At 45.7% G+C, this 25,497-nt stretch overlaps 1 protein-coding gene across 6 annotated transcripts in view; it reads left to right on the top strand.

The window, feature by feature from the left end:
• Positions 1 to 25,497, top strand: part of PDZD2 (PDZ domain containing 2) — a 410,583-nt gene that overhangs the window by 250,632 nt on the left and 134,454 nt on the right. The window contains exon 1 of one of the 6 annotated variants that reach the window (XM_027980142.2): positions 10,020 to 10,214. The exons of the other annotated variants lie outside the window; for them this stretch is intronic. The gene's annotated coding sequence lies outside the window, so the exon portion shown is untranslated. Of the gene's footprint in view, positions 1 to 10,019; positions 10,215 to 25,497 lie in introns of those variants that run through there. 6 annotated transcript variants of the gene reach the window in all.

The raw sequence follows: 25,497 nt of genomic DNA, 5'->3' as shown, positions 1-25,497 counted from the left end.
CCAAAATCACTGCAGATGGTGACTGCAGCCATGAAATTAAAAGATGCTTACTTCTTGGAAGGAAAGTTATGACCAACCTAGATAGTATATTCAAAAGCAGAGACATTACTTTGCCGACTAAAGTCTGCCTAGTCAAGGCTATGGTTTTTCCTGTGGTCATGTATGGATGTGAGAGTTGGACTGTGAAGAAAGCTGAGCACCGCATGAGCACCGCAGAGTTGATGCTTTTGAACTGTGGTGATGGAGAAGACTCTTGAGAGTCCCTTGGACTGCAAGGAGATCCAACCAGTCCATTCTGAAGGAGATCAGTCCTGGGATTTCTTTGGAAGGAATGATGCTGAAGCTCCAGTACTTTGGCCACCTCATGCGAAGAGTTGACTCATTGGAAAAGACTCTGATGCTGGGAGAGATTGGGGGCAGGAGGAGAAGGGGACGACCAAGGATGAGATGGCTGGATGACATCACGGACTCGATGGACGTGAGTCTGAGTGAACTCCAGGAGATGGTGATGGACAGGGAGGCCTGGCGTGCTGCGGTTCATGGGGTCGCAAAGAGTCGGACACGACTGAGGAACTGAACTGAACTCGCTCAGCAGAGTCATTATGGAGTATCTAACCATCTATGACACAGGCTCTCCTGGTGGCTCAGTGGTGAAGAATCCTCCTGCCAATGCAGGAGACTTGGATTTGATCCCTGGGTCAGGAAGATCCTCTGGAGAAGGAAACAACAACCACTCTGGTATTCTTGCCTGGGAAATCCTATAAACAGAGGAGTCTGGTGGGCTACAGTCTATGGAGTCACAGAAGAGTCTGATACAGCAATGCGACTAAACAACAACATCCACCCTGCCTTCAGTTTCTGAGAACCAGATGAATGGCTACTTCGACTACTGGACAATAGCAGTGTAGTCAGAATAAAATATCAAGAGTGGGAGATTCCAAGCCCACCATGTTTGTTTCCTTGTGTAGAGTCTTAATGGAGTTGTGACTGTTGACACAACAGTAGGCTCCAAGCCGGTGTGGGCAGCAGTGTGATCCTGAACCCGGCTGGCAGCAGTCCATTCCAGCGGACCTGTTTAACAAGCCTGGCATCTGGCATGCTGTGTTCCCTGTGATGGTGCCAGGTTAGGTGGGTTGGGCTGGAACACAATTGCCTCCAGGTGTGGCAAGCACGAGGAAGAGCCCACTTTCTTCTCCTTTGTGAAAGGAGGAGTGTGAAATGGTGGGAAAAACATCAAAACCAAGAAGCTGCCTTTACTTAAGACCCACATCCTCGGGAAAGTTTGTCCTGCTTGTGCCAGTCCATGATGGCCCCTCCCTTGGAATTCCTGATCCTCATTACCTTTATCCATCATTTCCCATTTAGCACGCTTGCTCACCCTGATGGGAACCTTTTCATGTAGACAGAGTCTCTTCTGCCCCAAATGCTTAGAGGAGGCCCTTTATTCATTTGTTTTATCTATTTACTTACATTTGACCGTGCTGGGTCTTTGTTGCTGTGCTCGGGCTTTTGAGTGGGGGGCTACTCTGTAGTAGTGCATGGGCTTCTTACTGTGGTGGCTTCTCTTGTGAAGCTTGGTCTCTAGGGCCTCAGTAATTGTAGTACGTGGGCTTAGTTGACCCGTGATTTGTGAGATCTTACTGGAGCAGGGATCAAACCCACGTCCCCTGCTTTGGCAAGTGGATTCTTAACCGCAGGACCACCAGGGAAGTTCCAGGAGGCTCTTCTTAATTACTCTTTGATTCTGGTTTTAAGAGTTAATCTCATAGACACTAATAAGACCATATACTGAAGCTTTGGGGAACTGTCTGCAGGGATGCTCCTGAAATTGATTTCTTAGACATGCCACGGCCTGGAGAAGAGTTAGAGATCTCCAGCTGCAGGTGGCCGTGACATTGGCTAAGAAGTGCGTTGTTCCCTCTGCCCCTCTGAGTGTGAGTAACCACAGACTTCCATGATCTGGTCCAGGGAGTTCCTCAAGTTGGGGCAGGATTCACAGGAGTGCGTTCAAGTTGTGATGGGGCTGGATTCAACTGGTAACCAAGACCGCTGGCTGGTGGGTCACTAGAGTCCAGGAAGGTGTAAATGCCTTGATGTGAGGGCATGCACTGTTCCAGACTTCTCTGGGCTTCTCCTGCTGCTGCTAAGTCGCTTCAGTCATGTCCGACTCTGTGCGACACCATAGACAGCAGCCCACCAGGCTCCTCCATCCCTGGGATTCTCCAGGCAAGAACACTGGAGTGGGTTGCCATTTCCTTCTCCAATGCATAAAAGTGAAAAGTGAAAGTGACGTCACTCAGTCGTGTCCGACTCTTCACGACCCCATGGACTGGAGCCTACCAGGCTCCTCCGTCCATGGGATTTTCCAGGCAAGAGTACTGGAGTGGGATGCCATCGCCTTCTCTGTTTCTCTGGGGGATTTGGTCATTTATGTAAGTCATAAAGGCTTTCTGCTCCTCTGAAGTTAGGTTTTCTTTGCCCTGAAGTGATTGATCCTTTTCTCCATCTATGTCCAGAAGAAACATGTGTATTTTTTTTCATGGACTGACCTAATCCTCATTAATGGGCCTTGATTCTGAAAAGTTGACCTGAGATGACCAGTAGCCCTAAGAGACAGCTGTCCTTGTCCAGGAACCAGGTCCTGGGACTCATCCGTGTACTTCCTGTTCCCCACCTTGTACTTACTTCCTGTTCCCCACCTGTGCTCTTCCTGTTCCATTACAGTTTCTTATCCCAATGTGAACTCCCTTGGCATTGATCCATCCTTACACAGGGCAGTTCACTCCTAAAGAACACTGGGCAATTTCAGCGTACCCATGTTCACTTAGATGTGGAGACCAGCTCTGAGAAAGAGAAAAGGGTCCCAGCCCCTGAAAGATGGGGACTGAGTTAGGGGGAGTTACCACTTTTCTGCACACAAAGGAAAGATTAAACCAAAAAAAATGGCTTATACCGAAGGAGGGCCAAGGAGAAGGCCTGAAAGTTTTTCAAAAAGTCCTTAAAGTACCTGTTATTGATGAGTAAGCTATGTTATAAAAAGACAAGAATGAGAACTGGTAGATAACATAAGATTTGGACACACCAGTTAGAAGGAGAGCTGGTATACAAATTTCTATAACTTATTTGACAAGAGAGTCCTCCTTCACAGGATATCTCCTCAAACTGATACTTTATAGAGTTTTTTTTTTTTTTTAAGCTAAAGTTATTAGAAAGAATATGAAGAAAAAATCCTTGAGGGGAAAATTCAAAAGGACAGTGAGACTGTGTTAAGGATATGAGTTGAGAGTTTTGTCCTGTTTTTCCATTTGTTTACTGGAACCTGGGAGCATGCCAGGTTTTGAAGGGAAATATAAGAGGGAACTTTTCAATAAACATTGATCCAGTAGTTATAAGGAAACCAGTGCCAGCAAGGTGAACATCCCCCACCCCTGCTCAGAAGCTTCTGAGAAGCTGTGAACCCACCCCTTTGCTGCAGGATTCAGCTCAGAGTTTTTGGAATTTTGAATCTGAATGCTTTAGGAAGGACACACCTTTTGCCTAACCTGCTTTTCTCTTTCAGTTTAATGCACCCTGACAACTTTTGTGCTTGCAGTCCCTAGAATGGGAAGCCATCATCATAACAATGAACAGTATAATATAAGGCTTTAAGAACCTGTATGATTTGTTGTTTGTTGAAGAGGGGTGTCTAATGCATCGTTGGGTGTTTGGCAGCAACTCTGGCCTCTACCCACTAGATGCCAGTAACAGCCCCTCCTCCTCCCTGTAGGGGAAAGGCACTGGTTTATGTGCAAACATAGATACACGAAAAAGAGCAGCAGCTAACATGTTTCCTGATGTAGTCATTGGAGGGAGATCAAGAATGGCTTTATTCTTTGGGCATGAGAATTTATGAGAACAATGAGGAATTATCAAGCCGCTCTTATGTGTTTACCATTGGATGTCTCAGTGTGCATCCAATGGTAAATACATAAGATTACATTAGATTGAAGGGATCAGCTGAAGAAGGGAGAGTAGTTGGAGTCAAAGCCAGGTAAAAGCCAGGCACAGGGAAAAGATTTAAGAGGTAGAGGATCTCACCACCAAATGTGAGAGGAATTGAGAATGATTCATCTGTGCTTGAGTGACTTTTGCAGATGTTCAGTCACTAAGTCATATCCAACTCTTTGCAACCCCATGGACTGCAGCACGCCAGATTTCCGTGTCCTTCACCATCTCCCAGAGTTTGCTAAGACTCATATCCACTGAGTCAGTGATGTTATCTAACCATCTCATCATCTGCCACCCCCTTTTCCTTTTGCCTGTAATCTTGCCCAGCATCAGAGTCTCTTCCAGTGAGTCAGCTCTTTGAATCAGGTGGCCAGAGTATTGGAGCTTCAGCATTACTCCTTCTAATGAATATACAGGGTTGATTTCCTTGAGGATTTGTGGCAGGAAGGGGAACCCCTTCCAGAGCCCGAAACTGGGCTCTTGTCTAACAATCGGAAATGAATTGTCCGAGGAGACACATTTGCTGACAAAGCAAGAGATTTTATTGAGAAAGGGCACCCCGGGTGGAGAGCAGTAGGGTAAGGGAACCCAGGAGAACAGCTCTGTCACGTGGCTTGCAGTCAAGTGATAGGATTAGTTTCTGGGTTGTCCTTAGCCAATCATTCTGACTCAGAGTCCTTCCTGGTGGTGCACACCTTGTTCAGCCAAGATGAATGCCAGAGAGAAGGATTCTGGGAGGTGGTCAGACAGGTGGTGTCTCCCTTCCACCTTTCCCGAACTCTTCTGGTTGGTGGAGGCTTATTAGTTCCCTGTTCCTTAGCAGGACCTCCTGTCCTGAAACAACTCTTGCAAATAGTTACTATGGTGCCTGGCCAGGGTGGGTGGTTTCAATCAGGGTGCTTCCCCTAACAGATTAACTGTCTTGATCTCCTTGCTGTTCAAGACCCTCTCAAGAGTTCTTGAGTGAGTGGGGATTGACATTAATGAAAAGAGGAAGTATACGAGAAGGAAACAGGTGACAGAGAACATGATGGGTTTTATTTCAGGCCCTGCTGAGTTTGAGATGCCTGAAAGACATCTCGTTGGAGCTGGGCAGGAGGCAGGCAGAGATCTGGGTCTGAAACTCTGAACAGAGATGGAGGTTGAGGAGTAGGCGGCTCTTCCTTGGTTGTTATTGTCATAGGTGTAGAAGGGATAAGCCAGGGAAGAGGAAAAGAGAAATACTGGTGCTTCTTCAGCTACCCTGGCCCTCCAGGAGGGAGGAGAGAGGTCAAGGATGAAGGCTGAGAAGTGATGGGTCAGAGGGCTCGGAAGCTCTGTCCACCAGCAATGTAGGGTCTCGTTAGACACATTTAACAGCTTAAAATCAGTTCTGTATGTAATTAAGGACCAAAAAAAAAAGCATGATGGCATCTGTATATGCTGCTGAAGTGGAGTAAGGTGAAAGGGTATGTGAGCTCTTAAGAGGGCTTTGTGGAGGAGATGAAAGGGTTATGGCTGCACAGAGCTTGACTTTCGGTGTTTGTGAAACCTCCGCGTTGATAATGGAAGTTGGAAGGGAACTGCTTCTCTGAGTTGCCAGGTCATAGCTGTCCCTGCTTGCACAAGTGGCAGGGTGTTCCCATCAGCATCACTTATCATCTCCCATCACAGGTCATGGAGACAAACTGAGTACCTGTTGGCTTTCATAATTCTCTGTGAACTATTTTTGACTGGGGGATGGGAAAAAGAGAAGGAAACTTGAGGGCTTTCTGTGTTTGCCAGTCATTTATGAATTTTGGCAAGTGGTAGCCTTTTACTCTGTGGCTTCAATAATATGAGGCCTGATAGCCTTAGGACTGACCAACGGGAAATTGTAAAGAAAATTCAAATTCCACCGGCTTTTTCAAAATACAGTTGATGCTTGAACAATGTGGGTTTGAACCACGTGGGTCCAGTTATGTGAGGTTCTTTTGATACATACACTACTTATGTTTATGATCAGAGGTTGGTTGAATCTGTGGATGCAAAATCCATGGATATGAGGGCCAACCTGGGTAAGTGTGGCCAACCTGAGTGTATGTGGATTTTGGTATCTATGGTGAGTCCTGGAACTGGTCACCTGCAGATGCCAAGGGACGTAAAATTTAAGTGATATAAATCTGGGCTAAATTATAAAGTTTTAATGGAAAAGTGTTAGCCATTTTTCAGTGTATAGTTCTGTGGTATAAGGTATATTCATATTGTTGTGTAAATCCCTGTCATCTCCAGAACATCTTTCATTTTGCGACTGAAACTGCCCATTAAATAGTAACTGCCCATTCTCCCCTCACCGCCATCCCTGGGCCACCATTTTGCCTTCTGTCTGGGTGAATCTGACTTCTCTCGGTATCTCATATAATATGTCTTTTTGTGACTGGTCTATTTCACTGAGCATAATGTCCTCCTCGTTCATCTCTGTTGTATGTCGGAGTTTCCATCCTTTTTAAAGCTCGATAATATTCTGTTCTATGTATGTAACACTTTTTTTTTTTTTCCTGTTCATTCATCATTGAACCCTTGGGCTGCTTCCACCTTTTAGGCGCGGCTGCTATGAATGTGATTGTCCAAATAGCCCTTTGTGTCTTGCTTCCGATTCTTTGGGGTATGTACCCAGAAGTGTCCATAGGCTTTTGTGGTATTGTGGATCCTTTTCTCTGCTGGGGAATCACTTCTGATACTTCATTTGTGACTCTTCTGCTTTGGCTCATGGGAGTGTGTCCCCTCATGATGGACTTTGTTACCAGCTGGACAGGCATCGCTGAGCCCATGCCTGTCATTTTTGTCCAGCCAGCTCTGTCCTAGAGTTTGAATCCGAAAGATCTATGTTCAGTCTCAGTGTTTTCACTAATGTGCCCTGACCTTGGCAAGTTCCCTTGTCTCTTGGGTCCTCTTTCTCCACATCCGCACCAATGAGAAAGTACAACTAAATAATCGATGGGGCTCCTCCCAGGTCATAAAAGGGGAGGGCATAGTGGTCTTCTAAACCCAGGAACCATGGTGGGTGAGATGGAAGCCAGGCTCTGGATTCTTCTTTTTTTAATGCTTTTTTTTTCTTTAACAGACATCAGAAGTCGATTGTTTTATTTCATTTGGCTATGCTTTGAGGCTTGTGGAATCTTAGATCCCCAATCAGAGATTGAACACAGGTCCTCAGCAGTGGACCTAACCACTGTCCCACCAGAGAATTCCTGAGCTCCAGACTCTTAACATGGACAGTTTGACCAAAAACTCATCTGCCCTGAAATTTTGGATGGCTGGATGTTTCTGATGGCTTGTGTACTTGCTGCATTCTAGTACATGCTACATGGCTCATTTTATGAGTAAATGTAGTTGCATTTCCCTGTAAAGCAAAATTGCGTGGTATATTATCCGTACTTGCTGAGAAAATAGGACAAAAGAAAGGTGGAATGACTGGTTCCACCATAGATTTTTGGCACATGTCACAAACTAATACTGAAGAGAATACTCTATAAGCAAAATTTACCTTTTGTTAAGACTGTAGCTTGGTCACAGGCCAAGAAAATTTTAATGTCCTTTCTTCCCCCAACTTCTTTAAAAACGTTTTTTTTAAGAACAGATTTTATTCTCCTCAGCTAAACTCAGAGCATGTCTACTTGCCTTGAACGAGGAAGGTAAGTCCCAAGTGGTCACCTGGATGGTCAACTCTCTGGCCCCTGGACTGCATGTGAAAATTCAGACTGGTCCTAGATTCCCTGTTTGGGTTTGGAGACACGGTGCTAATCCTCCTGTCAGTTTTCTCTGCCCCACCAGTGAAACATCATGTATACATCCGTGACTTTTTATCTTACTTTTCTTTTTCTCACCTGTAAAAGGCAGATGGCTTATTTTTTTTCCCCCGTGGATGTGGTATTAAGGTGTTCGGATGACTGGAAGCTGACTGGAGTGTGTGCAGAAATATATAGCATTTTCTTTCTAGGAGACATTTTTAACCATCTTATTATAAAAAAACAACAAAACAAAGCAACAAACAGAAAACCAGACTGGGACAGTCAGTCATCATTTTTTAAAATATATGAAACACTTAAAAAACAATTTTGAAGAATGAAGAACTTCCTCCTATGGTATTTGGGACAAGCTCATGACAGTCAATGGCACCCCACCCCAGTACTCTTGCCTAGAAAATCCCATGGACGAAGGAGCCTGGTAGGCTGCAGTCCATGGGGTCGCTAAGAGTTGGGCATGACTGAGCAACTTCACTTTCACTTTCATGCACTGGAGAAGGAAATGGCACCCCACTCCAGTGTTCTTGCCTGGAGAATCCCAGGGAAGGGGTAGCCTGGTGGGCTGCCGTCTGTGGGGTCACACAGAGTCAGACACGACTGAAGTGACTTAGCAGCAGCAGAAGCAGCAGCGTGATAGTCTGGGGTTCCTTGCGGGGGAAATCCATAGTGGATAAAACTCTAAAAAGAATGAATAGATTAAAATCAAATTATCCTAAAACTCAGCAGTCCTCCTGGGTTTTCTAGACACATGACCGGACAGGGATTGCAACAAGCAGACAACATTTGCTCTTTTATTGCCAACAAGCCTGGATTCTAAAGAATGGTCGGCATTTTGGTAACATTATTCCCATTTAAACAGTTTGTGAATTTTCGTACCTGCCATGATGACTGTAGGGTTTTAGAGAACTCTGCCTTTGGTTGATGGATCATGAAAGACTCTCTTGCTCTAGTTGCAGAACAAGGTGAATTTTACACATAGTGGAAGTCCTGATTTATGCATGGAAACCTGGTTTCTTTTAATTCTGTCTCCTTAGTAAAATCCAATTGTTTCTATAAAATTCAGTCTCTAGGGCTGGTTGATAATCTCTGGTTTTGCTGGTGGTGTCCTGGGATAGAAGAAGGAAGTACTGTTGGGTTAGGAAAATTGTAGTCTTGAGGTCATGATGGGAAAATTATTTAAAGTTTTGATTTTTATTCCCATTTGAATACATAAGAACTGGCCCTTTGATAGAAAATGCAAAGTAGACTTGTAGACACAGGGAGGGAAGGAGAAAGTGAAAATGAAAGTCTCTCAGTTGTGTCTGACTATAGAGTCCATGAATTCTTTAGGCCAGAATACTGGAGTGGGTAGCCTTTCCCTTCTCCAGGGGATCTTCCCAACCCAGGGATTGAACCCAGGTCTCCTGCATTGCAGGCAGATTCTTTACCAGCTGAGCTATAAGGGAAGCCCATGCAAAGTAGACTTGTAGACACAGGGAGGGAAGGAGAAGGTGGGAAGAATTGAGAGAGTAGCACTGAAAATTAGAGGGCTGGTGGAAATTTTCTGTATGATGCAGGGAGCTTACATCTGATGCTCCGTGACAACCTAGAGGGGTGAGATGGGATGGGAGGTGGAAGGGGAGGTTCATGAGGGAGGGGCATGCGTATACCTATAGCCGATTCGTGTTGATATATGGCAGAAACCAATGCAATATTGTAAAACCCTTATTCTCCAATTAAAAATAAATAATTTTTAACAAAGAAAGAAAATGCAAAGTAAAATACGTTGTTTGTTGTGAACCCTTAGGTGACTGAGTGGAAAGCTTCTTGACCCCTTATGGTGGCTTCACACTTGGGGAGCACGTGAAATACACATCTCGGTGTATTTCTGGTTGTCTTAGGCCTGAAATCGTATACCCTCCTCAGTGAGTGGCGGTGGTGTACATTGAACAAAGCCATTTTAACTCCATCACCAAGATGTGCGTCCTTTGCTGGTGGAAGAACTGATCCACAGACAACCTCCAGAAGGAAGGCGCGGGTAACCTCCACCAGGATTGAATGCCCCCATAGTCCCAGAAAACCAAAGCCTGGTTCCAGCATCCTGGTTCCGTGATGCTGGCCGGGCAAGGGTTGGTTTGTCCTCTTGCAAACGCAGTTTAGCAGGATGCACTCATAAATGAAAAATGATCTGAGTGCTGTGGGTGGGGCCGTCACACTCAGGAGGTGAAGCTGAGAGGAGGAGGGAGGGGAGAGAGACACAGAAAGAGCGAGCTCATACTCCTGAGCTCCGCAGAGTATGGGGACTTGGCAGGAAGTCGGAGCATGCACTGGCAGGGTTCTCATGTTCGTTGATAGTTAATAACCCAGGACTTTAAAGAACTGAATGGAAGAGGGAAATGAAGCGAACCACACTTTGGAGTCTGTCCTGTGTTAACGGCTGTGAAAGACAGCGGAGAACGCTCACCTGATCAGTTCCTGAAGCAGGTAGGCGGCTTGTGAGACCTGAGCGGCCAGGAGAGTCTCATTTTCTCCCTGAACACAACTTACACGTCTTCCAAGGTTTCTTTGTTGTTGTTGTTTTTTTTTAAGTGTATGAGAAATGAGAAGATAATATTGACATAAGAAACAGGCTTGGAGCCTGAATGAATGCCCAAGCCAGAGATTTCCTCAGTTACTAGTGTGATGAACAAGTGACAGCTATGTTGTAGGGGCTGCCTAAAAAAAAAATTGCCCCCCTAAATCATACAGCATTTAGGTTAAAAGTGATTTAAAAATTGACGGAGAATCAACGAGCCACAGACACTGTTTTAGAACAAATACTTTAAAGATAGCCAACCAGAAACTGATTTGCCGGCTTGATGGTTGCTGTGTTTTCATATCTCAGCACTAACAAGGTGCTTGCTAGTTTTTACTAGCTTTTGTAAGAAAGGAGGTGGATGTATAACAGCTGTGAAATGTCCAGAAATTGACTGGGGTCCAGAGCGAAGCCTGAATGCACTAATGTTTTCTCCATTAAGGCGGGCTGCTTCTGCTTCTCAATCAGGGAATTGGAAAGAATGGTGAGAGGAAAGTGTGGATCCTGAATATTTGTATGGGGGCAGCAGTGATGGGGGGGGTGGTGATGTGATCGGGGAGAGGGCTGGAAATTATCACTGTGCCGTGTTCATACTCGGGAGCAGAAAATAAACAGGGAGGGCCAAGGGTGGCAGCCACATGCAAGGATAATTTAAGCACTGATTTGTGGCTCCTGCGGTTGTAGCTGAATCTCAGAGCATCCTTTCCATCGTTGGGGCTTGTGATAAGGAAGTAGAACAGAAAAAAAAAAAGGCCATCACAAGCCTGGGCTTCTGAACCGTTTCCAGGCTTTGCTTCTGGTTGGTGCCTGGATAATTGGACCTAGATTTTCCCCACAATAAAGTGGTCAGAGTGTCACGAAATTGAGCTGGGGTAGGTCGGAAGTGGCATGTGTGGTCAGCATGACAGGAGTGTCAGAATTAGGCAGAGAACTGTACTCCAGCCAAATAAGTTCAACACCCTCAGAGTTTTCGAGAATGCCCTGCTAGCTGCAGGGGTGTGACTGGGAAGGCAAATGTGAGCGCTGCTTTGGTAACCACTCACTAGCTGACTGTTGTCTTCAAGCTGTGGTGGCCAAGCCTTGTGGCTTTGCATTTTAGGCCTGGAGGGCCGGGAGATGGCTGTGTTTAGTCAAGGCAAGCCCAAACCTTATCTCTGACTTTTCAGCCTTCCATAACTAGACCTATTTATGGGTGGGGGAATGGCACTCCTGTGGTCTTTAGGACCAGAGGACCTCTCCACCTCCACCTACTCTTGCTACCATCTACCTTTGGATGAGTCCCATTAGTTCCCCGTCCTTCACACCAGTCTGTCCCAGGTGCTATTTGCCAGCAAATTTGGAAAACTCAGCAGTGGCCACAGGACTGGAAAAGGTCAGTTTTCATTCCAATCCCAAAGAATGCTCAAACTACTGCACAATTGCACTCATCTCACACGCTAGTAAACTAGTAATGCTCAAAATTCTCCAAGCCAGACTTCAGCAATACGTGAACCGTGAACTTCCTGATGTTCAAGCTGGTTTTAGAAAAGGCAGAAGAACCAGAGATCAAATTGCCAACATCTGCTGGATCATGGAAGAAGCAAGAGAGTTCCAGAAAAACATCGATTTCTGCTTTATTGACCATGCCAAAGCCTTTGACTGTGTGGATCACAATAAACTGTGGAAAATTCTGAGAGAGATAGGAATACCAGACCACCTGACCTGCCTCTTGAGAAATCTATATGCAGGTCAAGAAGCAACAAGGAAGCAAATCTATATGCAGGTCAAGAACTGGACGTGGAACAACAGACTGGTTCCAAATAGGAAAAGGAGTATGTCAAGGCTGTATATTGTCACCCTGCTTATTTAACTTCTATGCAGAGTACATCATGAGAAACGCTGGGCTGGAAGAAGCACAAGCTGGAATCAAGATTGCCGGGAGAAATATCAATAACCTCAGATATGCAGATGACACCACACTTACGGCAGAAAGAGAAGAACTAAAGAGTCTCTTGATGAAAGTGAAAGAAGAGAGTTTAAAAGTTGGCTTAAAACGCAACATTCAGAAAACGAAGATCATGGCATCTAGTCCCATCATTTCATGGCAAATAGACGGGGAAACAGTGGAACCAGTGTCAGACTTTATTTTTTTGGGCTCCAAAATCACTGCAGATGGTGATTGCAGCCATGAAATTAAAAGACGCTTACTCCTTGGAAGGAAAGTTATGGCCAACCTAGATAGTATATTCAAAAGCAGAGACATTACTTTGCCGACTAAGGTCCGTCTAGTCAAGGCTATGATTTTCCTGTGGTCATGTATGGATGTGAGAGTTGGACTGTGAAGAAGGCTGAGCGCTGAAGAATTGATGCTTTTGAACTGTGGTGTTGGAGAAGACTCTTGAGAGTCCCTTGGACTGCAAGGAGATCCAACCAGTCCATTCTGAAGGAGATCAGCCCTGGGATTTCCTTGGAAGGAATGATGCTAAAGCTGAAACTGCAGTACTTCGGCTTCCTCATGCGAAGAGTTGACTCATTGGAAAAGACTCTGATGCTGGGAGGGATTGAGGGCAGGAGGAGAAGGGGACAACAGAGGATGAGATGGCTGGATGGCATCACGGACTCGATGGATGTGAGTCTGAGTGAACTCTTGGAGTTGGTGATGGACAGGGAAGCCTGGCATGCTGGGATTCATGGGCTCACAAAGAGTTGGGCACGACTGAGCGACTGAACTGAAGACAAGTCAGGCAAGCAGGCAGACTCCTTCCCAGGGTCCATTCTGGAAGCAGTCAGAGCAGTACACTGTGGCCTGTGGGCCAAATCCAGCCTTCTCCAGCCTGCTTTTGAATGGCTCCAGAGCTAAGAATGCGGTTTCTATTTTCAAGGAAACAGAACATAAAAAATACAGGATGAAGTAAAAATACAAGAGATAAAAAATACAGGACTGAGACAGATGTGGCCTTCAAAGCCTAAAATATGGACTGTTGACTGTTGTTCAGTTGCTGAGTCAACTGGCTCTTTGCGACCCCGTGGACTGCAGCACGCCAGGCTTCCCTGTCCTTCACCATCTCCCACAGCTTGCTCAAACTCATGTCCATTGAGTCTGTGATGCCCTCCATCCATTTCATCCTCTGTTGTCCCCTTCTCCTCCTGCCCTCAATCTTTCCCAGCATCAGGGTCTTTTCCAACGAGGGAGATGTCTGCCAACCTCAGTTGGCATCACTCAGGATCAGTGTGACCAGTGGGTTGATCAGCTTATTACATCTTTGGCAGTTCAGATGAGCTGTTCATTTTGGAAACTGATTTTACTGTCTCAGTCTGTGTTAGATGGTATGACTGCCTCCAAAAGGGGAGATTCAGGAGCCAGGAAGTTGAAGATTTTCTGCAGGATCCAAACATTAGGAAAGAAATGTCAGGCAAACTATGTCTGCAGTTGGATTTTCACCCTCTCCCCTCACTGGGGAACCCACTGATGTAGGTACCCACGAGACCCACCACGTGGGCAGACATGCCACTGAAAGAACCTGAGGCGGGAACCAGAACCCTGCTATCTCACTCAAAAATGATTCATTTCCTTTCCCCGCTTTTGCAGACTTGATTGCTGGGCCAGACAGGTACAATCTGAGTTGTTTGGTGGTGTCACTTTGAGGGGAAGAAAAAGATGTTTTATGTAAAATAAATAAGTGAATACCATGTTTTCTCATATTTAGAAGTGTTTCCTTATTGGCTATAAAAACGCTTACTTTCAGCCAGCTAAGCTGACCCCTGAACATGCGATTCTCATTGACCCAGCATGGGATTTCATTATTAATGTCATTTCTAATAAGAGGAAAATCTAGTGACCTTGCTCATGTTTTAACTTGTGTCAAAAGTGCAGGCCTGGATGTGTAGCTGACTTTTGTAAGTAGCTTACTGTGGATTGCAGAAACAAAGGAAAGTTTTTCACAAGAAGATTGTAGTTTAAGAAGAAAAACACAAAGGCTGATATAATTTTTTTTTTTTCCTTCAGGACATTGCAGTCATCTAGCCTCCTGTATTTGGAAATTTGATGCTGTCAGTAGAGAAGAATAGGGGTAGGGCTGAGTTTTACAGAATGAAAACAAGTAGAAAAGGATGAAAATGTGTACATACGGTGCCTCATGGGAGTTGAAACCTAGAAACCAAGATGGCGGCAATACACTTGATAAGTCAGGTTGTCAGAGCGGGCGAGGGTGGGTCCTTTAACCTACCACGGGAGCCAGGCTGTACCTTTGTCTGTATTTAGAAAGGGGGTTGGCTCTGAATTTAGAGATTAAGCAACCTGCTATTCCTGTATGCACCAGAATTTCAGACACAGTCAGAAATCTGATTTGCGTAACTGCTGAAACTCAACTGGAAGCCAACCAAACGGAGGCCTGGGCTCTCCAAGCGAAGGGCAGTTAATCAGGAATCACAACACCTGAGGGAATTGATCACATTGGCCCTTGACGGCATGGTCTGTGTGGCCAGACTCAGTGAAGCAGGCTCTGAGGGTGAAGGGTCAGCGTTGGTTTCTCAGGAGGCATCTGCATGAGTTAATGGTATGCAGCTCAGAGACTAGAGGCAGTGAGAGGGACCTTTGCACTTCCGACCCCAGCAGCAAACTGGCCCCTCAAGAGACAGACAAAGTCTGATCAGAAGCTGAAGTGTAGCACAAGCTATGAGCAGCCCTTAGTTAGCCCCCTCTTTTATAGCGTGTTGGGAGGACAAAGTGCTTTGGCTCAACCTTGGCCCATTCACTGCTCCCTTCGGCTCTCTGGACAGAGCCAGAATCTGACCTCAGCTCATAAGCTTTGTCCTGATGGTGAATGGAATAAAAGACCAAGCTAGATGTGTACATATGTGTGCAAAAGTGTGTAGACCTAAAGGGGAGGAACGGCTAAGCAAATAGAAGTTATGATTCTGAGTTAGAGAACTAATAATCATGTCAGTGGGAGGGAGTCAAATTCACATCTCAGTGGCTGTCGGGGATCGCTTTGTGTGGCTTTGTATTCACATACAAGTTAAAAGGGCTTCCCTGGTGGCTTAGTGGTAAAGAGTCTACCTCCAGTGCAAGAGTTCCAGGTTCGATCCCTAGATTGGAAAGAGCCCCTGGAGTAGGAAAGGGCAACCCACTCCAGTATTCTTGCCTGAGAAATCCCATGGACAGAGGAGCCTGGAGGGCTACAGTCCGTGGAGTCACAAAAGAAACCAGACGCAACTTAGTGACTAAACAACACTTTAAGAACTCCTTAAGAACTTCTGTAGGCAAGGCACCCTCTCAGTTCCAAACCTGATTTCTATACGTTCCCTGCAGGGATGTCTAGGAAGTGTAGCATAAACTGTCTTCCACCCTGAAGGTCCCGACAGCCTCTCTGCCTCTTCTCCATGGCCCCGTTCAGCAGAGGAGCGGGCTGAGTGTGCCTCTCCCTGTGGGCGTGTCTGACCCAGGGCCCTCGATTTGTTCCATCCAGGTGTGCATGGGTGTGCAGCCACACCACGGCTCTACAGATGGCCTCAAGTGGGGCAGGGCCTGGGCTCAGTCTCACTCCAGATATGAGGTCCCTGTGCAGTGAGTCAGGCCCCATCAGTGACCCTGGATGCTAGATTCTCCCCGTTTTTTAATCTCTCTCTGAAGAAGCAGCGGGGGTGGTTTAGTTGCTTAGTCGTGTCTGACTCTTCTGACACCGTGGACTGTAGCCCACCCGGCTCTTCTGTCCATGGGATTTTACAGGCAAGAATTCTGGAGTGAGTTGCCATTTCCTTCTCCAGAAGAAGCAATACAGCTCTCTCTTACATGCACCAGAAGAACTCTGCACTTAGAAGGATCCAAAGTAACACCTTTGGTAAAAGAGCTCACCCGCTTGTTTAGATTTTTGGTAGTTTTGAGGTTTGGGACCTATCATGCAGTCTTAATACAAGACTTTCTTGGACCGTCTTTGCCTTTCTAGCTTCCGCACTGTTTTTCTTCCCAAATTTAAAGATGGAAACCATGTTAAAAATTGACAGAATAGAGCAAGTCTAAGGAAAGGTGATAGTGGCCCTTGGGAATAAGTTTGGTGAAAAGCACCCCCCGCCCGCCTGTTTCAGTGAGACTCCTTAATCCAGCAAGTGTAGGATTGAATGGTAGATAGATCGCCTCCTGTTTTATACAATTTGTTATGTCAAGCCTTCCCCTTTTAACAAAAACTTAAACATTCTTACCAGCTGTCTTCTCTCCCCCTACCAAAAAAAAAAAAAAAAATATATATATATATATATACACACACACACACACACACACACATATATATAGTAGTCCTGCAAGGAACAATTTAGAATCGTACCCAAAGCAGAACATGAATGGAAGCACCCATGCCAGGGGGAAAAGGGAAGGAATTCACAGGCCCCATACTTGACCTTATAAATGTCATGAATCTCAGGATTTATCATGGTGCTCTGGATGGCGCAGCAACCCTTTCGTCTTGCCTTCTACTCCCGTTTCTGCCCCTTTGGCAAAAGAATCCTATTTTCTCCTGCTGGCCAGTTCTATCAGTAAGAGGAAGGTCTGTCTTCCAAGGAATCCCACCTTGAACTTGCCAATTCCGTCACATTCAGCTTGCAACACTTTGCCTGAAGTTCTCAGACAGCTGCCTGTGGGGTAGAGGGTTGACTGTTGGCAGGAAGCTGCTGGCTTTGAAAAGCATCACAGGTATTTTATTGTAGCAGATGCAAGACAGTTTTGGCAGGGGTGCAATAAAGACCTGGAGGGGGAAACAGAAAATTACTTCTGAGCACTGCAGGGAAGAAGGTGGCAGAAATGAAGGGTGCAGTTTGGGTTTGTAAAGCTGAGTCTTTTGCACAATCCTTTTTACAGGCTCGAACTTGCTTGACTTCGGTTTCTCCCTCAAGTGAGTCAAAGAATGTTAAAAAGAGAATGGAAACCTGAAACTGAGAAATGGACCTGGGGACGTCTCAGTGCGTGAGGATTTCGCTGGGGTCCTTGTGGCCCGGCCAAATTTTGTGTGGCAGAAATCTTGCCATTTGCAAAATGCTGAGGCGTTAGGTGTTCTGTGCCTGTGGCTAACTAGACATTCTTAATGAGTTTCTTATGGTAACAACAGTTTAACAACCTCATCTTAAAAGTGAGTGGAGTCATTTTAAACTCTCACTGGGAGAAACATGAGTCATTTCTGTGGCTTAATTAATTACATTTGTTGTCATTGGGATTTCAGAATGGAGAGAGGATCTATTATCAGTTTTAATCTTTTTTAACTATGAGTTCATCTACTCCAGCAGCAGCCTCCAGGTTACTCCCAAACCTAAGCAGTCTCCAAGCTGAGATGTCGAACCTTTCTAAGCTACGTGACAGTGAATGATACAGTACTGATTTTTTAAAATCGATTTTTATCCTGATATGATTTACAATGATAGACTCTTACTATCCACAGGTTGACTCTAATCTGTGAGGTTTCCTCTGCTTCTGTACTATTTTCTTTTCTTCCATTACTTATTTTTGATTATGAGCTCCTGAATCAGGATGGGTGGGAAACTAGATTAGGATGATGCAACTAACTCATATTGGGACATTCAAAATGCAAGGTTTAGCCATCTTTTTTCAGATGAGCAAACCTGTTGTTGCGTAGTCACTCAGTCGTGCCCAGCTCTTTGTGACCCTGTGGAGCCTAGCTCGCTAGGCTCCTCTGTCCATGGCATTTCCCAGGCAAGGATACTGGTGTAGGTTGCCATTTCCTTTTCCAGGAGATCTTCCTGACCTGGGGATCAAACGCACGTCTCCTGCTTGGCAGGCAGATTCTTTACCACCAGGGAAGCCCTGAGCAAACCTATTAAAGAAAGGCTAAGTATGAGTGACTGTGTGTGAAGGGTTGCAAGTCAGAGTTAAAAGTTAATTCATGGTGATCACATGAACCTGGAAACACAGCTGTTTCTGAGCATAAATCTTTATGTAAGACTGTGTCTCAAATGTGTAGGTCTGTCTTCTCTTTTGTAAGCATTGTGGTTCAGACACTCACACGAGCTATTTTTGTTAGAGAAATGCCTCGTTGTATAGTGGCAGCTTTTCTGTGAGAGTTCAAACCAAGTGTCAAATGATCTCCCCAAGGCTGCTGCATGAGGTCCTGTTTTGCTTTCACGGCATTTTGGTTAGCATGAGGGGAAAATAGCCCATGGAGCGGTATGGCTGACTTAGATGCACAATTTCGAAATTCAGAGACAAATCGATGTTGGCTTTTTCTGAAAATGGATCTTATTTTGAGAACCACAGTTGACATGGCTGTGGGAAGTGTTGCTTATTCTTGGCAAGAAAACTCCTCTGAAAAGGTGCTCATGATCCAGAAGACGGGGAGCTGCCCCGGGCTCCCTGGCAGAGCAGGGGAGATGTTTCAGAACTCAGTATCCGTAACCTATATTAAATCCACATTTGTATGGAAGTATCTACGCAGATGAAGAAGGCAGCTTCCTACAAAATGGGATTATTTTAGGGGCTCTGTGTAATGGTATTCACAGTGGAGCCCGGCATGTCTCTTTCAGAAATATTTAGATCCCAACTTAAGGGATTTGATCAGAAGTACTTATTATACATTGAAGTGTTTCGCTCTGCGGTGGGAACTTGTGGGGAAGCCAGCTCACAGAAGGCAGAAGGGCAAATGCAGTAGCTATGAGAGAAGGAAGTGATTGACCTGCGTGTGCTCCAGCTAAGATCAGACAAACAGAAACACAGACACGGGGCACATCTTTCTATACTGCTTTTGTGTAAGGTCCTTTCCTCAGTAACCTAGATTCTATGAATAGATTTCAGGGGGAGCAGGGGACAGTAAGCCTGGAAGGGAAGAAAGTTAAATGCTTGTTGTCATTAAACTCTAGTTCAGACGTCATGTTTTCCCTCAATAAAGGATGCAGGCAGTAAAGCACAGTAGTATTTGCAGTCCTCATGTCTTTGTCACCGGTAGAAATGGTACACATTATTTGTGGGTGGGTATCTTTTGATATCAACTCACTCACTACTACTTTGAAAATCAGTTAATTAATTTGTTAATAGATATCCCTAACCTCTTAATAAAAAAGCACATGAGTTTGATAGTATACATTTAAAAATATTTAGGCTATTGTATTTCAACATAGTTGGTTTTCTTTGTAACCCTAGGTATTTTATGTATTTAAAAATATCATTTTGAGACTTCACCAGACAGAGGCCCATGGTTCAAAAATATTTTTAAAAAAGAAAGGAAGAAAGAAAAGGGAAAAAAGCTGTCTTAAAGTAACCATTTGATCTTTATTTAGATCTTCATTTACTAGGAAACAACTATTAACCCAGGACTGTAGGGTATGTTCTAACCTATAAATCACCTGGGATCTTGATAAAATGCAGATTTTTATGCAAGTAGGTCCTGAAATTCAGGAGATGTGGGTTCAATCCCTGGGTGTCAAAGATCCCATGGAGAAGAGCATGGCAACCCACTCCAGTATTCTTGCCTGGAGAATCCCATAAACAAAGGCGCCAGGTGGGCTACAGTTCATAGTGTTGGAAAGAGTCAGACACGACTGAAGCAACCGAGCATGCATGCACACATGCAGTAGCCTGGGTTGGGGCCTGAGATGTCTGCATTTCTCAAATTCAGAGAGAGAGAGAGAGAGAGAGTGTGTGTGTGTGCGCGCACGCACGCATGCACACGTGTGCTTGGTCATGTCTGACTCTGCGACCCAACAGACTGTAGCCTGCCAGGCTCCTCTGTCCATGGAATTTTCCAGGCATGAATACTGAAGTGGGTTGCCATTTCCTGCTCCAGGGGATCTTCCCGACCCAGGGATCAAATCTGCGTCTGTTGCATCTCCTGCATTGGCAGGGGGATTCTTTACCACTGTGCCACCTGGGTAGCAAGGCAGAGGCCCACAGTAATCCAAAGAAAAGCCTGCATTTTCCAAACTCAGCTTTAATTATTTCACTCCATCTTAGTCGCAGGCAGTAGCTTAACTATTTAACACTTGGTTGTGGGAGGAGGTGCCCCAGGAGAGGAAAAGGGGGAGAATCTCAAAGGACAAACTTCAGCTTCCAAGTGTCCTATATTGGGTCTTCTGGGAGCCCAGAGTAACTGCCAGGCTGTGAAGTGAAGGGGAGACAGCTCAGGGGAGGGGTATAGGGGAGATCTGTGTCTCTGGGAAGCGGGGCGCTGCTGAAGCTGTGGCCCTATGAGGGGTCATCTGTGGGTCTCCTAGGTCCCATGCACACCAGATGATGCCTGCCTGTGGCCTGGGCCCCGCTTGGCATGGAGAGGGCGGGGGCAGATTACCATCCATCCCCATGCGTGCATGGTGGCTGTGTGCTGTGTTCCAAGGAACACTGTATGGCTTTCTTCTCTCCCCAAGGGTGATTTATTAACTGTGTAATTAGATGATGCAAGTTGTATATCTTTGTAAGATGCTTGTAAGACATTCACGAATTGGAGAAAGGTCCTTTGGTGGAGAGTTTGAGGGGGGAGTGTCATTGAGCCTTCGTGGCCTGAGTGGCTGTCTTTAACCCCAGAACCCCACCCCCGCCCCAGGCCTGTTCTGACCCATCACCTCCTGAAGATGTGCTGCCAGCCTCCCTCAAGCCACTTATGTGTTGCATCCGGATAGTGGCTTCACCGGGCAGCTGCTGTGTTGTGCTTAGTTGCTCAGTCATGTCTGACTCTTTGCAACTCCATGGACTATATCCCACCAGGCTCCTCTGTCCATGGGAATTCTCCAAGCAAGAATGTTAAGAGTGGGTTGCCATGCCCTCCTTCAGGGAATCTTCCCAACCCAGGATCAAACCCTGGTCTCCTACATTTCAGGTGGATTCTTTGCCATCTGAGCCACCAGGGAAGCCCAAGAATACTGGAGTGGGTAGCCTATCACATCTCCAGGGGAACTTCCCAACCCAGGAATCGAACCAGGGTCCCCTGCATTGCAGGCAGATTCTTTACAAGCTCAGCTACCTGGGAAGTCCAGGGCGGCTGCAGAGGTGCAGAAATCCAATTTTGTTCATATACCAGAGGCTATCAGATACCTGGGGACTGACTCCTGCTAATCAAACTCCCAGGGGACTGGCATCCAAAAACCAGGTTATTAATTCCTAGTGAGGGAAGGATCCTTCCAGTGACCGAATGTGTTGCCACTTGTTTGCTTGTTTCTGCCATCTTAGTACTATCTTCCTCTGAGACAGGTAGTTGAAAATGAGGACTTCATATGAAATATGTCTTGAGGGGTGTTCTAGGGACCTTGACTCCGTGGTGTCTCTCATGTATAAGACCAGATATTCACACCCTGATTCCCCCAGTCTTTGGGCTCACCTTGACCAGATTCCCTGAAGACCTCCCCTCCCCAGCCCTGTCTCTGTTCCCAGCTTTTGCCCCTGCTCTGTGGTGACCCAGCAGGCACTCTGCTTTGGCTGTGACCCCTCTGCCCTCCTGGACCGGATCGAGATGTTTCCTGGGTGTCCTTCCCTTCCCACCCACCCATGTGCAGATCTTCTCTGAGGGGGAGGTGTGCATGGAGGGAGCAGGTAGGACTTCTGCAGGTGCGTGGCCATCACAGGGGGACTCGTCATATTACTACTCTTCCTTACTTTTTGTTTTCTTTTAACTCTTTCTTGCTATTTGTGCTCTCGGGGACAGAGAGCATGGATGCCTCTGATTCCCAAACCAAGAGGTATTTTCATAAAATACAGATTGCCAAGCCCCAACCCCCAGTTCTGGGTGAGCGTCTAGAGTTATCCTTGTAAAACATCCCGTAGGAACAGAGAATCCCTCAGATGGGCGGCCACCTGTTTCAGGATGTTTTTGTGTCTTTGTGATCCTGTCACCAGTGGGCCATGGTGATTGAAAAGCTTTTTCCCCCTCTTGTTTATACTTTTCTTTTTTGCTGAAATCATCCACGTAGTAAACATTTGTCATCATATAACATGGTCTCTTTTTTTTCCCCCTCTTCTTCAGATAAAAGGCTTATTCTTATAGTCAGCCAAATTTGAAAACCCCTGCTGTTGACCCATTATCTCAGACCCAGAGCCCTCATTTTCAAGGAGAGGAAACTGAGGCTTCGTGGATGAACTGGCTGACTGCATCAGGAGTCTCATCTAGCTTAATGTCTGAAGACCATGCCCAGTACAAGCTCCATGCTTCCTGACAAGACCCATTCTTCTCAGCCTTGGGGGCCTTGTTTCTGGGTTTGTCAGAGAAGAGCAACAATAAGCAAACGCCCATGTACACAGGGTGAGGACCACATTGAACCCAAACCTTGTCACCTAGTCCCAGCACTAAAATGTGAGTGTCCTCAGCTGACAGATTGAGGCCCCCGGAATGCCAGGAACCCCAGCTCTTTGTTGGGACACTTCATCCTTCAATGCCTCAACTTCCCCATCTATAAAATGAGTATCATATCATTCTAACTGCCTCCCTTACACAGCTATTGTGAAGTCAAACAAAACGATGTATTTGAAGGGCTTTGGGGAAGAAAGGTACGAAGCACTATGTAACCATAACATGATCTCATCATTACCGATATTATAATACTACCCCCAAAGACTTTGTTTCTGCTGAGTTGCCCAAATAGAATCACTATAGATGGAAGAAATACTTGATTCTATTATAACCCAATGGAAGGGTTGCTTGGAGGAGAGAGGAGGACAATCAAGACTCTCACAGAAATACATCACTTCTGAACTTCCTGATTAAAGCTGCTCTAATGACCCATTAGCAAATCATTTCACACCCTCTGCCCTTTAATGGCCACTTTCCAGCTGTGCTTCAGAGCCAGGAACCGTTTAGGTGAGCGAGTGGGTACATGTCACAGGATGTTTTTCCATCTGCTTGAAGGCAGGGACTGTCTTTCATGCTTCTCCTGCTTCTCTGAGTGGTGAAAATGCCTCAAGATTTTTCATCTTGAGAATGGCAGTTTTCAACCTTGCGTTCCAGACTAGATGCAGAACCAGACAGATTCTAATATCTGTGAAAAGTTTCTGCAACTGTTCCAACAGAGAGATAAGCCTAAAATGGATAAAGCTTCATTTTTCTCCCTAAGAAATAGCAAGCACTGCTTGAGAATGAGGGAATCAGTCTGTGGTAGTCAACCTTAATGATATTAAGCACCGAATATGTCTCTATAGGAGTTGCTTAAAGGAAACTTATGGACCGTGGACAGGGTGGAAGTACAATGAAAATTGAAGTAAAGTGTAAGAAACGACTTCCGAGGCAGAGTATTGCTGTAATGGCATAACATAGCTGGCCTGTGCTCCCCAGGGGACCCTTGTAGCTCTGACATAGTAAGATTCTTTGGAAAAGTCCTAGGTTGGAGTGTCTGGGAAAGAGTTCATGGGAGAGGACCTTAAATAGTACCTTAAATAGGATCTCTGTAGGCAGGGAGAATGAGAAATGCACTCCCTGAGGCATGCATACACTGTAGATGCGCAGGAGGGTTAGTGTGAGCAAAGTGAAAGTGCAAGTCGCTTAGTCGTGTCCCACTCTTTGCGACCCCATGGACCATACAGTCCATGGAGTCCTCCAGGCCAGAATACTGGAGTGTGGGAGCTGTGTGCGAATGAGAAGAGCCAGAGGTGAGATTCAGCCTGTACATACATATAAGCTGCTCAGATCTGGTCTGAAAAGAGGATTTTAGAAGTCTTTAGTAATACAGACAAATTGTGTTAAATGGTTCAAGTCATTCTCATTTGCTTGGAAACCCAAATGCCAGCTTGCTAAGAGTCTGCATTAGAACTGTCCAGAAAACCTGAGGGGGAAAAAATGTGCTCCTGCCTTCTTCCATCCCCTCATCCTCCTCCTCCTACCCCTTGGCCCTGATTTAGTATTTCAGAATCTTGGAAGCAGTTAGGGGTAGAGGGTCAGGGTAGAGTTAGGGAACCTGATTTTTTTTTCTTTTTCTTTTTTTTTTTTTTTTAAGTTCTCCAAATGCTGTGTAGTTTCTAAAGAGTTTCAACCTCATGTATGGCATAAAGATAATGTAAATGAGCTCTTAGAAACCCCCTTCCCCACCCAGTCCATGTGATCCTATTGGTTAGGGTTTTGAAGTTGTAAGCGATAGAAACCAATTCTGTCTCACTTAAATGGAAGCGAAATTTAGTGAGAAAATACTGGGTGACACAGGAACCGAGGGAAGTGTTAATTAAGGTCTGGGCTCAAAAGAGGAGCAAGAACAGACAGATCCAAGGTCATGGCACAGGAATAGAATGTTTAGGGCATCACACTGCCACCACCACCATCACTAGACTCCCGTGACTAGCCTTTATCCCTGTGTCTTCATCAGTCAATTGGTCAGTTCAGTTGCTCGGTTGTGTATGACTCTTTGCGACCCCATGGACTGCAGCGCACCAGGCTTCCCTGTCCATCACCAACTCCTGGAGCTTACTCAGATTCATGTCCATCGAGTTGGTGATGCCATCCAACCATCTCATCTGTTCCAGAGTCAGGCAAGAGCCTCTAGAATGAAGACTGGTGAACTGGTGTCTGGGAGTGAAGACAGACAGTAAATGTCCCTCCTCCACCACCTCCCGTGTAATAGGAAATTGTCCGGTATCCAAAGGATGATTGGATGCTCGATAGCCAGGCAAAGGTTCATCTACCCCACCACCAGTGGGGAATGCGTTTCCGCTGGTCTCCTCTTTTTCCACCGTCTTTTCACATGTCCACATCTTCCCTTTTCCTGCCTTTGCTCCCCTTTGACATCTTTCCCAGATGCCCCATCCTCTCTTGGGTGTGACATAGCCTGTTGACCACCAAGTTCAGTGTGATGGACTTATTGTTGGTCACTTCTGTTTGTGTGAACCCTTCCACCCAGCCTCCCACCAAACCTGAAACCTCGCCTGCCACATCCTTAGTGACCTTCCTCCTTCAGAAAGCACTGCCGCATCAAGGGTTAGCCTGGAGTGTTTGAAAATTCTTTGTCTCATAGAGTCAAATATCTTCCACTTCTTATCTTCTTCTCATTAGTACTTATCCTAGAAGTGGGCCACCCTGGAGAGGTCTACCCCTTTGTATGACATTTATGTATTTGTGTGTAAAGCCATTATTTCCCTCCTAACCACTGCCCTCCCCCCTTATCGTCTTCTCCAGGGTAATACCCTTAGTCTCTTTAGCTGCTTATCATATTGCCACTAAAACTTTTTATGGCTGAACTGAATCAATCTTTCTACCTACAGTCTTATCCAGAACAGGATTATCCCTTCCTTTGATGTGGGCGGTATACTACTCT

This window comes from Ovis aries, chromosome 16 (assembly GCF_016772045.2).
Source record: "Ovis aries strain OAR_USU_Benz2616 breed Rambouillet chromosome 16, ARS-UI_Ramb_v3.0, whole genome shotgun sequence".
In the NCBI taxonomy this organism is placed as follows: Eukaryota; Metazoa; Chordata; class Mammalia; order Artiodactyla; family Bovidae; genus Ovis; species Ovis aries.
This window is presented reverse-complemented; position numbering and strand designations above follow the sequence as displayed.